Genomic DNA, 16,026 nt, shown 5'->3' with positions numbered 1-16,026 from the left:
TACCTGGTTCCAGACCTTCCCTCCCATTGATTTACTGGGTTATTTTATCGCAGGACCTTATCCCATCTGACCCTCAGTTTCCAGACAAAAGAAGTCATCTCAGAGCAAAGGGCTGTTGCAACAATCAAGTCAGCAGGAAGTTGCATAGGCAACTGTCAAATGCTAGACAAATATTAGTTGTTAATATTATTAAGCAACAGCCTAAAGGCCTGAGCTCTGGTGCCAGCTTTGCATGTGTCTTTGCCCTTGGCACTTTCTCAGTTGGAACTCTCACATTACCCTACAAGCTGTCTTTTCCCCTGACAATTATTTACTTCCTTTCTCAATAACTGTGTTCGCTAAGAGCAGTACTGGAATCTATGGTGAAAATAAATCTATTTCTGTCTTTGGGGAACTTATACTAGGCAAGACAGGAAATAAATAGCCCAGTTAGCTGAAGGAAGATAAGATAAAATAGAAAGTACATAGACCTTGGCAGTGGAAGATTTGGCTTCTCTTGGAGGCCAGAGTGGTAGCAGAGTGGTAGGGCATTTGCCTTGCACAGGGCTGACCCAGAATGGACCTAGGTTCAATTCCAGAAATCCCATATAATCCCCTAAGCTTCCTAGGGGTGATTTCTAAACATATAGATAGGAGTAACCCCTGAACACTGCAAGGTGTAGCACAAAAAAAAAAAAAAAAAAGAAAAGAAAAGAAAAAGAAAAAAGAAAGAAAAGATTTGGCTTTTTCAAACCCATTTACTGGCTAAAGATTTCTGGGCTAGTCTCTTTGCTTCCCATAACTTAACTTCTTTTTTTCTGTAAAATGGGTCTGATTTTAATAATACTTACCTTATGCATAACTATGAGGATTAAATGAAATTATGAGCTTTTTGTGGTACTTTATAAATGTCATATCCTTTAAAAAATTATGCCATATGTATTATATTCCGGGCACTGTCAGTAGCACTTTATAGGTAATATTGCATCCCTTCCTAACACTATAATGTAATCATCATCTTCAATTAATAGATAGCTCGAAAACTTTAGAAAAATAAATTATGAAGAAAGTGTTATAATCCATTTTTTATTCCAAAGTTCATGTTTTATCTTCATTACTTTTCTGATTTATTTCTAAAAATGTCTATTAGAAAGGATATATTTTCTGAAGTTACTATCTTAAGAGTTGAACAGAGGGAAATGGCAGGTACAGTGGTGGTCCTTGGGGGAAGAAAGTTGGGTACACTAGTGATGGGAGTGGTACTGGGATTATGTTTGTGAGAACCATTATTAACAGTATTGTAAACCACAGAATCTCAATAAAAAAAATGGAGGAGTGTTGTTTGTTTGTTTGTTTCTCTTTCTTTGTATTTAACACAAAGAAATCTGTTTAACAAGGAATTATGGTAGAAGCGTCTTTTGCTTTAGAATTCATGTTAGAACCAAGTTAAGGGGATTGTTGGACTTGTTCCTTAGGCTCCCCAGAGGCACCAATAATACATTGTGGCATTGTTCCTCTTTTGCATAGGTACATTAAAATGGGAAAATATTACATTTACAAACAAGTTATTATCTAACAGAGATAGAAACACAAATTTTGGAATGCAATTAGGCCTTATATCCTGAACATTGGCATAATGATTTGGCTCAGGCCTTAAAAGAATGGGCATTGCCCATACACCCCATCTACAGAAACAACCACAATTTTCTACAACATCACCGGAAGGCAAACCCCAACCAAGGGAGACCCCACCACTACCCTGGCATTGACTTTACTCCAAGGAGTGTTGCCTTGACACCCAGATGACTCAGCAACAGCAGCAACTGGCTTGCAGGGCAGAATGCTAGGCATCTGATGGTGAGGTGAAATTGGAGGACTCATCACATCCTGACTTTGATGAAACACAGAAACCTTCTGGCACAGAAACCAGAATCTTTAACTACAAAACTGGACAACAACAACAGCTAATGTGTAAAAAAAAAATTTTTCACCACAGAAAATGACTCAGGGGTTGGACAACCTAGTAAGCCTGGAGCCCAGAGTCGGTCTTATGCCGGAGAACTTCAGGGATAAGGTCTCTTTGTATTTAGGACAAGGCTTTTTTTTTCCCATTTACCCATATTTTGCTGGGCCTATGCAAAAAACAACACTTGCCACTCTTACACTGTTCTTGCTGTATTTTTTTAATTCTTATCCTTAAAAAAAAAAGAACATACTAAACTTTCTGCTGGTGCTTCATTGAATTCAATGTGAGTCAATAGTTTTCAGATATACTCTCCTTTCTCTTCCATCTCTTTAATTTTTCTTTCAACTTTCTATATTTAAAAAAACATGTTGCTTTTGGTCTTCCTAAAAATGTATTATTATCAGTTATGTCAACTATGTAATGTACTTCCTTTAAATAAATTAAATTTTAAAATTGGGAGAGTGGCTACTTAGAGCATGACTTGCATACATGGGACTGTATATTCTAAAAATAGTTCCCAGTTCTTTCAGTCCTTCCTTAAGTCTCTCATAGATAAATTGAAACCTTGAGCTTTTAGATCAAAGTTATGTATGTCTCCCTTTAATTTCTTCCCCTATTTTCCATTCAACATTATCCCCTGAGTTTTTCTATACACATAAAAACTCTGTGTATATGAACTATATTTCCAAGATCTCTCTAATCCCTATACAAAAAATAAATAAATAAACCCCTTGAAGTTACCAGAATTCCAAGTTAGCCATCAGCAGAAATGCACATATTTGAAATTATTCAGCTAGCAAAGGTAAAACTGAGACATTTTACAGGCAACCCTCACCTGTACCAATTCACCTGTTTGGGGTAAAATGTTCTTATTCTGTAAGGCATAGCTTTAGGAATTTCTCCCAATGAGAATCTATTTCCTACCTTTAAATCCCCTCCAGTGTTAGACTAAGAAGATTTATCACATTCCAAGAAAGTGAAATCCAAAAGATCACAAATGCAAAGGCCTAGTTAAAATCATTTGTAGTAAGGAAAAAATCAGTTTTATAATCAATATTAACATCATTAAGATTTACTAAGGGGCCCTCTTTTCACCATGATTTAAATCTGGGCAATATAGTACTAAACAGGTCATGAATGATTCACAGCTTAATAGAGCAAACTTCCTATTACCTATGGAGCATGTCCTTCAATTCATTGTATCTTAAGAGATAAAGTACGACACAATTAAAATATGTGGCGCTTACTAAAAATAGAAAATTTTAATATATTCCATTAGTTTAAAGTATCAGAGAATATAGTGGGGTGCATAAAAAGTGACCTTACATAAGCCTTTACATTGGCAGTTGATAAATATCTACCAAGTAATTATCCACAGCATGTTTGCAATGTGTCTAGTTGTGAGGAAGAATTTTTATAAACCAAAGAATATAATAAAGTCAAAGTCATTCTATGCACTAGATCTATGCAAATAATGTCTAAAAGAAATCCCTTATTTGCAGATAAAAATTGGTTCAATTGGCACAGTTCTTCACAACTGCTACAGGAAACAAATCCCATCCGGGACAGCCGCAATACTGCGAGGTCACCAACAAATGCCAGCTCTACTATGACATCCTGACAACGAAGAAAATGGGAACAACTTGACCTAAGTGAAGGTTTATCCTACCTTTCTAGCTAACGACAAGACAAAATCAGAAGGACTTGTCACCCTTTGGAAGGCCCAAAAAGCCAAGAGTTTCGAGTTACAGATGACTGCTGCTAGAACCATGACCAGACTGTATACAGCCTGGGACCAATAAAAAAGCCCTAACCTAGGGTTTGAACTACGATCTGCACAATGAACATGATCCCCAGTTTCAAAGGTCTGGCAGAGACCATTGGTAACGGAATGGGGCTTCAGGTAAGCACAAAGAAAGACACTGTCCTAGGTGCCATCCTAAGCTTCAGTGCAAAGACCAAGATCACCAACCACAGAAGATGAATTAAAATGACACTGATGGAACAAGACTTCCTAGAACCACAAAGACTGACTTCATCATAACGTCCCACCGCAGGGGGATCTGTGCAGATACTGAGATCCCTAGACACAGAGGCCTGATAGTATCACCCAGGACTGAGCAGAGGTCTTTACAAACACCACAAAAGCACCACCGGAGAGTAAATGATCCTGAACAGAGTCTATAGTTGATCCCATGACAATACACACCAAAGGGCGGAAAAACCCCATATCTCTTAGGCCAAGTAATTCCTTTTCGAATGACCCCAATATTTACTGGCCTGGGCAGGAAGGGAAGAAAACAAAAAGCACAAAACATTATTTTTTTATAATATTATTTTTTATTTTCATTTATTATTATTATTATTTTTATTTACCTATCTATTTTTGGGTCAATTTCTCTGTTTGGGTGTGATAATTGAAGTTTGTCCCCAGTTATACTTATTCTTTCCTCTTCCTTTCTGTTCTTCTATTGTATCTATGCCATGTTTCCTATATCAAGACCATGGGCATTTTTTTGTTTGTGTTGTTTGCCTTGTTTTGTTTTGTTTTGTTTTGTGTTTGTTTTTGCTGTTTTTTTTTTTTTTTTTTTTTTTTTTTTTTGGTGCTTGTGTTTATTGTTGGAGTCCTCACGGATATTTGAACACTTCTTTTGTACTGGTGGAATGTTTCACCTTTTTTCTCTCCTTCATTTCTCAAACCGATGTTGAGAGACCTCTGGAAGAATTCCGCTTATTTTCGGCATATTAGACTTTTACCCCAGTTTATTACTTTTCTCTCCTTCAAACAAAACCACGTAACTAGCTAGTCCTGTCCCCCCAATTAGAGGGGGAAACAAGAGAGACAACCAGGACCAAACAGGTGCAAGACTACTGTTGCAGTAGGCTAGATACAGAGGAGACCCACATATCGTAGCTACCCTGGGGTGTGAGGGAAGAGGATATGGGTGGTAGGACAAAAAACGGAGAGGTGTAGGGGAGGACAATTTGGTGATGGGAATCCCCCCTGATTTTATGTAAATATGTACCTAAAATATCATTGTCAACAATATGTAAGCCACTTATGATTCAAAATAACAAATTAAAAAAAATAAATAAACAAAACTAACAAAAAAATTTTGGTTCAATTAAGAGTAGAACATATATAATAAATACATATGGAAGAATAGAATCATCTGATTCCCAAGGAAGACAAGCTAGTCTTTAAAAAATAATATTATATAAAGCAAAAGATAATTTCTTTAAAGTGCGAGCATGAAAGTAGGCCCCCACTACCACAAATTTTGCAGTTGAGTTTCCAATATTTGTGGAAAGCACAGGGCTCATCATATCTGGAGTATAATGGGTGAGCCTTGCCCTGGGAATACCACCTTCATGATCCTGGCATCTCCCCTACCAGGTAAGAATAAAGGAGAATTTTATGCTCCCAATCAAATTCAAGGTGGTATAATTTCTATAACAATAATTAATCATTATGATGATAAAGAATAAAGTACTAAGAATATAGAAGTAGTACAGTACTCAGGCTCTCTTTTGAAAAGTAATATCTTTATTTAAGCACCATGATTACAATTACAAACATGATTATAATTGAGTTTTAGTCATAAAAAGAACACCTTGACTTGCACACAGCTGTCCAAGAGTTCAATCCCTAACACCACATATGGCCCCGTAAGCACCACCGAGAGTGATTTTCTGAGTTATTCAGAAGTAAGCTCTAAACACCACCAAGTGTGTCCCAAAAAACAAAAATTAAAAAAAATAAATAAAAGAAGGGCCAGAGCGATGGCCCAGTGGTAAGGCATTTGCCTTGCACGTGACTATTCCAGGATGGACAGCGGTTCTATCCCCCAGCATCCCATATGGTTCCCCAAACCAGGAACGATATCTGAATGCTAGGAGTAATTCCTGAGCATAACCAGATGTGGCCTAAAATAAAAAATAAAAAATAAAAATAAAAGAATAAAATGCAGAAAGATATGAGAGATTAAATGTTAATAAGGAGGTGAACAGTAGGTACAAGGTCATTTGTCTTGCACACAGGCAAACCAAGTTCAATCTTTAGCACCCCAGATGATCCTCTGAGGCTTGCCAAGAGTAGCCTCTGAGTGAAGATCCAGGAGTAAGCCATGAGCACTACCAGGTGTGTTCTCCCAAAAAAATAATAGGATATACTCTAACAATAATGCAAGAGATAGGCAAAATTAGTAACTAATCATCATAATGATCTACTTAGTAATATAATTGGAACTATCAAAGTAAAGACATATATTAAGGGGTTATTTTTTTCCTAGAACACAAGGGGAATACAATTCCAATTAACTAGGTCATTAATAAAAGGAAGAAAGAAAGTAATTAGATATAAGAATGATAGGAAATCTAAGGTCTTGAATATAAAAGAATTAGCAAAAACACAATTGAAGAAAATTTCTTCCCAGAAATACAAATTATTGTTGAATATTTTAATATTTTGCCTTTCAAAACTAAGAAAAGTTGGGGCCAGAGAGGTGGCACTAGAGGTAACGTGTCTACCTTGCAAGTGCTAGCCTAAGATGGACCATGGTTCAATCCCCACTGTCTCATATGGTCCCCCCAAGCTAGGAGTGATTTCTGAGTGCATAGCCAGGAATAACCCTAAGCGTCACCTGGTGTGGCCCCCCAAAAAATAAAACTAAGAAAAGTGAACTCAATATTAATGTCTTGAATTTGTTAATAATAAAATTAAGAGGTGAAGTCAATAGAACCCAAACTTCAAAACACTTAAATGTAAAAAGAAAATAAAACAATTTGTAGGCTGGAACTATAGTACAGTGGGTAGAGGGTTGCCTTGTAGACAAGGCTTGGTTCCCAACATCATACATGGTCTCCCAAGTTCCAGCAACAGTGATCCCTGTATGCAGAATTACAGGTAAACTCTGAGCAAAACAACAACAACAAAAAAAAAATTGACAAGTATTTGGAACCAAAAAGATGACTTCTTCATTCAAGATTCTAATCCCTTGTGATGTGTAATAAAAAAAAAATTAGCCACCTGGCCACCTTCCCCAGTCTCTTTTTCATATTCTTTATATTAATCCTATTTTCTTTCTAAAAACCATTCAGAGTTATATCACTGTTTAAAGTGTGCTGAAATGTTAATAATGTAGTCTAAAATGGCAGTAATGTAATCTAGAAGGTTGTTATCATACTCTTCCTATTTCATTTGTGCATAAATGTTTTCTTTATAAAAATAAAAAAAGTAAACCTTTAAAATCATCCTACTTTTTTCTACTAACTCATAATCTAAACTTCCTGGTAAGCAAATCTCTTCAGTAGAATCCTACCATGAGAGTTTCTCTTCTCATCTTTGTTAGATGCTAGATTATTCACCCATTCAGTAGGACGCTAATGTGTTTCTTTCGCTGTGCAGCTTTTAAATGTGATAGAACTCCATTTGCTAGCTTTGTTTTTATTTCCAATACCATTGCAGTTGAATCCTCAAGTACATTGTGTTTGATGTTTTAGGTTATGTAACATCCACATCTCTCACCCATTTTGAGCATTGTGTAAGAAAGTAAACCAGTTTCATTTTTAAACATGTAATTACCCAGTTTTCCCTACACAGTTTACTGAAGAAACTTACTTTTTCTATTTTATGCTCTTGGTATTTTAGCATAAATATGTGTGAGGCTCTCAAACTATCCCACTGATCTGAATTTATTATTATTCCAATATATATTGTTTGTATGACTATAGCACTGCAGTATAGTTTGAAGACAGATAACATAATGCCTCCATTTCTCTTCATTTACATCAGGATGTAAATGATGTAATGCTTTGGCTATTTAGGATTTTTTGTGGGGGCAGGGGGGCTCCATGTAAAGTTCCTGAATGTTTGTCCTATTTTTTTTTCAAGAATGTCACTGGGGACTTATAGATATTAAAGTTAATGTATGGTATCAGACTAGCAGGAGTGGTGTAAGCAGTGGCCAGAGATTGGATTTTAAATAAAGCACCAGCTGTAATCAAACCTCTGGTATGTCAATGTAGACCCAAAAGCAGCTGCCTCTCAGTTGTGGGCAGAATTTTGGGGAAAATACCTAAACAGATAACAATAGGACTCTGGAATAAACTCAACAGAAACAACATAAGAACTAGTAGAGTCCCAGAGACCCAAGAAGAAAACCCCAATGAAGAATCAACAATCAAGGACATCATTGCTGAGAAATTCCAGAACTAAAAAGGGCATACGATCATGCTCTGAATGCCCAAAGTATACCAGCTAAAAGAGATTGAAATAAAGGCACATAATAGTCACAATGATATAAAATACAGATAGGGATAGAAAACTGAAAGCAGCATAATAAAAAAGAAAAATTATATACAAAGAGGTATCCTTAAGATTTACAGTAGATTTATCACAAGCACCTCTCAAGGCCTGAAGGCAGTGGTAGATGATAGTGACAAAACTCAATGAGATAAATGCTTCGCCAAGGATAGTTTACCCAGTAACACTTTTATTCAGGTTTGAAGTAAGGATACAGAGCTTCACAGATAAATAACAGCTCATAAAACTTAGACTCAAAACCAACCTTAAAAGAAGAGCTGAAGATCCACTTTAAGGCAAAGAAACTCAATAAACATACTAAAATCCTACAATAAGATGGCATTCACCCCATGACAATCGTCTCTCTCAATGTCAATGGACTAAATGCACCAATTAAGAGACATAGATTGGCAACATGGATCAAAATGTTGAGTCCAACAATTTTCTGCTTGCAAGAATCACTTCTGAATAGTCAGAGCAAATATAGACTCAAGGTCAAAGATTGGAGGACAGTCATTCAAGCAAACAACTCTCTTAAAATGACTGGGGTGGCTATATAATATCAAACAACACAGACTTAAAGCTTAAAATGATTCTACGAGATAGAGATGGACATCTCTTAATAATCAAGGGATATGTATAACAGGAAGAAATCACACTCCTAAACATATACCCACCAAATGAGGGACCAGCAAAATATTTAAAACAATTGCTGATAGATTTGAAGAAATACATCAATAACACACAATGATAGTGGCAGACTTCAACACACCTTGTCTCTGCTTGATATGTCAACCAGGCTAAAACTCAACAGGGATATACTGACTCTGAAGGAAGAAATGGAAGAGAGTAGCTTGGTAAATTTATATAGGGCTCTCATCCTTCGAAAGCTGAATACACATTCTTCTTCAATGCACATTGTTCATTCACCACAAAACATACCTCCATAAAATCAAGAAAATATAAATTGTATCAACTACCTTCTCAGATCATCATGCCTGAAATTAAGAGTGAATGATAAACAGATAGAGAGAAAGAATGTTAACACCTAGAAACTAAACAGCTCACTACTGAACTCCAAGTGGGTTAGAGATAAAATCAAAGAGGAAGTCAAAACGTTCCTGGAAATGAGAATGAAGATACAAATTATCAGAATTTGTAAGACACAGCAAAAGCGGTATTCAGAGGAAAATTGATGTCTTTGCAAGCATTCAGCAGGAAGAAAGAGCCTATATAAATAACTAATGATACAGCATAAAAACATTGGAAAATAATCAATAAATTGAACTAAAAATAGGCAGATAGGAGGAAATAACAAAGTTCAGAGCAGAAACTAATGAACTGGAAATCAAAAAGCAATCTGAAAGATCAATAAAAGCAAGAGTTGGTACTTTTAAAAAATAAACAAAATCCCCAAGACAGAGACAATATGAAAATTCTTCTTGTTCTATTATATATATTCTAAAGATTCAATCAACAATAGAAAAATAACAAAAGTCAGAATGAAGTAAGTTCCCATAAGGCTGTACAATAGATTCAGGGCTATTCTCTATCCCTACACTCCTTCTGACTGCTGGAATGCATCAGTATTATGTATGCCCTACAATTAATATCAGTCCATTGCCCATGTCTAATAAAAATACTGGAATGGTCTAGATATTTTTCATGCTTCAGAACACAGTTACCTTTTATGATATGGCAAGTTTTGTTTGATGCCTTGCAGAGTATAGTGGTGGTGTTAGTGTAAGATGGTACTAAAATGCAGACATATTTCTCTTTATCATGTCATCCTTAGTCAATCTGAGATTTGGTTAATGAAAATAATCTTTCAGTAACTCTTGGAGGGCTTAGTCCAAGAGGTTTTAGTGAAATTTTTCAGTCCTATAAGTAAGGAACTTTATATAGTGTGCAGCCTTCAATTTTGATTCTAGAAACAGCTACTGCTGATAATACTTGTGACCTAACTCCCTTCAGTTGTTAGATACTGTGATTGGATCTCTTGAACTTTGAATCTTCCTATTCTAGTGTCATAAGTAAATGTTGACTCTCCTACCAGTCTGTTCACCTACAAGAACAAAGAGAAGGCATTGTCACTTATATTAAATAAAGATTATTCTGCATGTAAATATCATTTAATGTGGAACAAAATCATAAAATAGTATCTTGATTTTAGACAACCAAACTGAACTACTTTCTAAATAGGGTGCAATGAACTCAGAATGTGTAATAAGCATTTTCAAATTATTCAGCTCTGTCCAAAATTATTTTCTCCTTCCAGATTTTTATTCTCCTAAAACATTCCTCAGTCTTGCCAATAACAATTGGCAAAGTCTTATCATTCTTTGGGTGTTGAACCTCTGGGTTAAATTCCCAGAGACATGCTGAATTCTAAGTTTACTTTGTTTAGAAGGACAAGAGTCAGAAATAGAAAACTTGCTTTCCCTCTGCAAGGTGATTCCCTCAAGTAAAGAAGCAAGGACAATTAAGCAAGGAATGACTAGCATTTTCATGCAAGAGATGAGGGGTGACTTGATTGACAAGACTGTAGGGTGGGGATTTAAAGCAGAGTAAGAATTCAGAATGCTCCCATATATCTCAATGCCATTTCTTAAGGTTTCACACTTTTCTAATTAGGATACTATTACTGATAAGATTATGAACACGGTTGATATAGAAGCCACAGAATCAAGCAATGTATTTTTGTTTTACTAGGAAAAATGTAAAAAATCCTTCAGCATAGACTTTAAAGCGTTCAGTTTGGGGGGAGGGAATTAGAGGGTATATACCTGTCCCTGCTGAGAATTTACTTCTGGCTCTGCATTCAGAGTTCATTTTGGGCAGGACTCTGGTAACTATATAGAGTGCCAGGAATCAAACAGAGCTGGGATGGGGATTGGCTGAATGCAAGGCAAACACTCTGCCAGTGGTACTTCTATTCTTCACTGAGTGAAGACATTTAAATGAATCACACATAAACATACACAGGGCTGTAAGAAGCATCTCTATTTCTAACCATGTTTTAATTCCTCATCTCCCCCATGCCAAATTACTGCATGGTGATGGGCATTTGATTTAACTTCTCCTCTGGGTAATTCATTCATAGGTGATCCAGTAATTGAATTTTTCAAAATTATTCTACCTACTGCCAATTTCCTTGGCTGCTTTCTGAATATTTAATACTCTCAACCCCAACTAGAGTAGATAAACAATCTCATTTACACTACACGTGCTCATGCACATTTGCACATACCGGTACACATATATGTTTGCACACACATACTTTGTAAGAATCATTTGTTTGCAAACTTCTCCTGTACTAATTCTTAGACCAGTTACAGTTCCTGGATAAAAACAACATAAATATATTCAAATGAGAGCAAGTAGGAAGGAAAGTATATTCAAGAACACAATACCCAAAGAACTGATGAGGAACTAGTAGACTTGACTTCATGTAAGCAGTATTGTCAAACAGGACTATAACAGTAGAAAACCCCTCAAAAAATAATCAAAGAATGATTAGACACTAAGATAAAATCTACTTAATAGAATAGCAAAGTTAGTAACCCAAGCCCTTAAACCAAGAGAAACTGGGCATACCTGACTACGCCATTAGCTTGTCATGGCACTGATATTGCTATCATTGGATCACAGGTGTCACCACACCATCTCCATTCTAAATATTCATTCCTATATGTTACATTGGACCCCTCTCCTGAACCTAAAAGTAAGCTTCTGTCTAATGTGAAAATCTATTCCTACAGGATACTCTGATACTGACAAAACAAGAGCCTATTGGGAAAGGGTATTGAGCAATAAGCAGCAGGGTAAGAAAGCCCAAGGTGAGAGTACCTGTCTCATGGTTCAAAAGCTAGGGGTTGTTTTTTGGAAAAGAGTTGGTATTCATTAGTTGTCCCTGGTCTCATGCATATAATGCTTGTACTTCACAGTGAACCACATTTCCAACCCCAAGACTAGAGCTTTAGAGTGATTAGCTTTCGACACATGTGTAATCAGTTTGAATGTACCCATATCCCTCAGTCAAGATAGATTCTGAGCAAAGAAATTTTTGGAAGACTCTACTAGATCTAAGATTACACCTCCTCTTTAGGCTTCCTCCTCTGATAGAGGCTAGATCCTTCCCAGGTGGCCTTGAAGAAAAGCTCCAGTGGCAACTTCTAGTTCTATGATCTGTAGAGAATTGTTTACTTTGACTAATGGGAGTGGTAGCTTTTGTTAGTAGTCCCCCAACAAAACTGCCTTACTCTAGTTCTATTCATTCAGATTAAAACCCTGGGATAGAAAAGGCCCAATGTTTAGAATATCTTAAAAGCAATTTTGTAACCACTTGAGCTTTTATTATAAAATATAGGTCATATTTCTTATGGAGGGAGTTAAGAAAATTAGTCTCTTCTCTTACCAATGCCTCCCTCAAAGAAAACTTTTGGAAGTAATTTTAATGGTAACAATGGCTTCAAAATAGTGATAACAGACTACCATTATATAAAAAAGGGGGGGGAGTTTTTTAATCACTATGCATTGTTCATGAGAACTTTAGAAGAAATATAATAAAACTATAAGCACCAGAATTGAGCAGACCCATCTAGTTTCACCACCCATAACAAGTGACAGCTAAAGGTAAGCCCATCTATCACTTGTCAAAAAAACATGCTGAGATTTGGACCCATCAAAAATTAAGCCATCCAATTCATAGTCAATCCTTGAGAGGAAAATCATAAATAGTCGGGTAATCATCTGAATCCCTTTAGGAGGAAGCATATGTTTACAGAAGATATCATTATAGGTCTCTCTTCTTTTTTTTTAACCATGGATTCCTAACCCAGACACCTGAATAAGTATGCAAGGGCAGAAGTAGGCAGGAAGTGACTATTTCAGAAACCTTTGGGTAACTGTAGAGCAAGAGAATGTTTTCTTAAGACTTTCTTTTTACTGTTGCCTTTTAAACTTCTTTTTTTTTCTAACTAGCCCAGAGGAAAATTACAAGGTAGAATGAAAAAGAGATGAAAACTCCCAGCAAAATGATGACATGTCAGTCCTTTTAAAAGACACTTGGAAGAGGCTTTACAATGGCCCTTGTTGATTTTTAGGCATCCAAAATGTGCAAATCGTTGCATTATTTTTTGCCATGTCAGAAAGTGTTTGCATTTTATTTTTGTAGGGTAGGGGAAGACGAATTCCTAGAGAAGGAGCTGGTACCAGGCCATCTCCCAGAAACTAATGAGGGTGAGGATCCAGAAATTGGGCAGGAGGATGAGTAGGATATATATAATGCTTGTATTTGCAAAGAACTTTCAACACTCATCATCCTAGTACAAATGTATGAGGTAAGTCATTCTGTTTTAAATATTCTGATTTTGAAACTTAGGAAAATTTGAAATGAAGAAGTGACCACCCATATACTAGCTGAAAGTGATGCAAACACTGATGTCCCAAATTGATTTGGCTGATGTAATCTTCCTCTACCAGTGGTTTCTTTTGAAACTGCCTATACTATACACACAAAAACAGAAATTTTCCAACTAAACCACCTGCTAGTAAAAGAGAAGGAAAAATAAAAGGCTATAGCTCCCCCAGATAACTGCAAATCAGTTTGAGTAGCTTTCTGAGCATGGATAGAAGCACTGTCTTGAGTCTAACTCACTGAATATGGCAAAGGGGATAGACAATCACTCTCTAATAGGGGCCCTCAAACTTTTTAAACAGGGGACCAGTTCACTGCCCCTCAGACCATTGGAGGGTCTGACTATAGTAAAAACAAAACTTATGAACAAATTCTTATGCACACTGCATATATCTTATTTTGCAATGAAGAAACAAAATAGATACAAATACAATATGTGGCCTGCGGGCCATAGTTTGAGGACCACTGCTAGAAGATCATGTTTCTGTACATAAAACTTTTAACTTTCTAGCAAGCCCACTCTGGTTCCAGCTGGTCTTAAAGAAGTATGATACTGCATTGTGAACTACCTATAGTAGGGGCCTAAAATCAAGGACCATCAAGTAGCTACTCCAACCATCAGTTTGCCTCCTGTCAACAGCTAGTGAGAAACCACAAGTCACATAGAAATGAACTCTGATAAAAATCTGAACTATGTTAGAAATGTATTCCTCTTCCCTGAAGTTTCCAAATGAGAATGCAGCCTCTCAGATACCTGCTTTGGTTTCAGCTTCTAGTAATCTATGCAAAGGTCAACATTCAAGACTGCCTGTACTTCTAACAAAGAAACACCAAGAGATAAAAATTATAAATAATGGGGCCAGAGAGATGTTTGAGGGGTTGATCTAAGGCTACACTTTAGCACTTCTAGGTGTAGCCCAAACCAATCCCCAATAAATAAATAAATAAATAAATAAATAAATAAATAAATAAATAAATAAGTATGGACCATAGGTTACTGGGTTTACAAAGCTAATGCAAGCAGATCTAGACTTGAATCCAGGTTATCCTATCATAAATCTTTATTTCTTTATCTGTACCTGTAAGAAACAAGTTATATAGCAAAAGTGAGTTTATAAACTATGAAGTAAACTCAGAAGTTCCAGCAAACCCAGGAGGCAACTATCTCTAAATTAAGGCAGAACTGCAGATTGGCTACCTCCTTGTGAGTATGTAAAAAAATTTTTTTGATAAAAAATATCTCATTTTTCTGGACTTTCCATGTACTTACAATCATCTTATCATCATAGAAGGGGCAGTAATTTATATTTATTTGCTTATTGGAACTTAGACCAGTCAAATCACTGTCCCTCATTTCCATTTCTCTCACCTTTCAACAGGGGCCATCACAATATATGTTTCAAGAACAGAGAAGGAAGGAATTACATCTACTTTACTTATATGACCATCTTCATAATTAATGAACAAATTTTTTTTCACTTTTTACCTTAAGTAATTTTTGAAATCAGAATGACTTCCAAGACCATATACTTATAAATCAGTGAAACTGAGGAGTTCAGGGTATATGTTTCCAATTTCAGAGCTTTTCCTATGACATTTCTCAGCTAATTTTTGAAAAATATGCTGAAAATAACTTAACGTATGTTAATTTGGAAAAAAAATATATTCCATACAGTTCTTTAAGGATAAGGGTTGCTGTATAATGGAATAAAATACTTGAGGTGCCTCAAATCCCTTATGGAATGAATCAGGAGAGAAATGCATTTCTAAAGAAGAGGGGAATCCTTGGTTTAAATAATTACACCAAAAAGAACAACCACAATTAAGTAGTTCCTTAGCATCAAGTTTCTGGATTCTGGCAGAGAAGCTGAGTTCCTCTTAAGTTTTTCCATCCTCATTATAAAGCAAGATTAATTGACTTACTAGGACCAAGTTTCTCTTGAAAGATTGCTACCATAAGCATGGAACACATCTGGAATAAAGTACTAAGGCTTTATTCACAAATCACCAATCCTCACAGTTTTGTACTAGTCTAATTTAACAACAACAATGTTTGCCATTTCGAAATTTAACACAGTGTAGATTTACTGGCAAAAATAAAATCTGTCTCCTGAATTCTATACTGCACTCCTTTTTCTAATTTTTTTTGAAGCACCTAAGAAGATTAGGGGTTCTAGAGGCTGAATAGAAAGTGCAAAACATACACATGTTGATCCCCAGCACCATGTGGTTCCATTAGTATCACCAGGTGCAGCTTTGAGGGGCCTGAGCCCCACAAAATGTGCATCTCAGACCCTTGCTTAGAAACACAGTCTCAGATCATCAAGACGAGCCTCCAGATCTCTTGAGCACCACTTG

General features: G+C 36.1%; 1 non-coding gene across 1 annotated transcript; it reads right to left on the bottom strand.

The window, feature by feature from the left end:
• Positions 1 to 5,186: 5,186 nt before the first annotated feature.
• On the bottom strand, positions 5,187 to 5,350 carry LOC126033519 (U1 spliceosomal RNA). The gene has a single exon (XR_007504461.1). It is a non-coding gene; the product is annotated as a U1 spliceosomal RNA (small nuclear RNA).
• Between the last annotated feature and the right edge of the window lie 10,676 nt (positions 5,351 to 16,026).

Source organism: Suncus etruscus, chromosome 1 (genome assembly GCF_024139225.1).
Source record: "Suncus etruscus isolate mSunEtr1 chromosome 1, mSunEtr1.pri.cur, whole genome shotgun sequence".
Taxonomy (NCBI): domain Eukaryota; kingdom Metazoa; phylum Chordata; class Mammalia; order Eulipotyphla; family Soricidae; genus Suncus; species Suncus etruscus.
The sequence above is the reverse complement of the archived record's forward strand: the minus strand, read 5'-3'. Positions and strand labels throughout refer to the sequence as shown.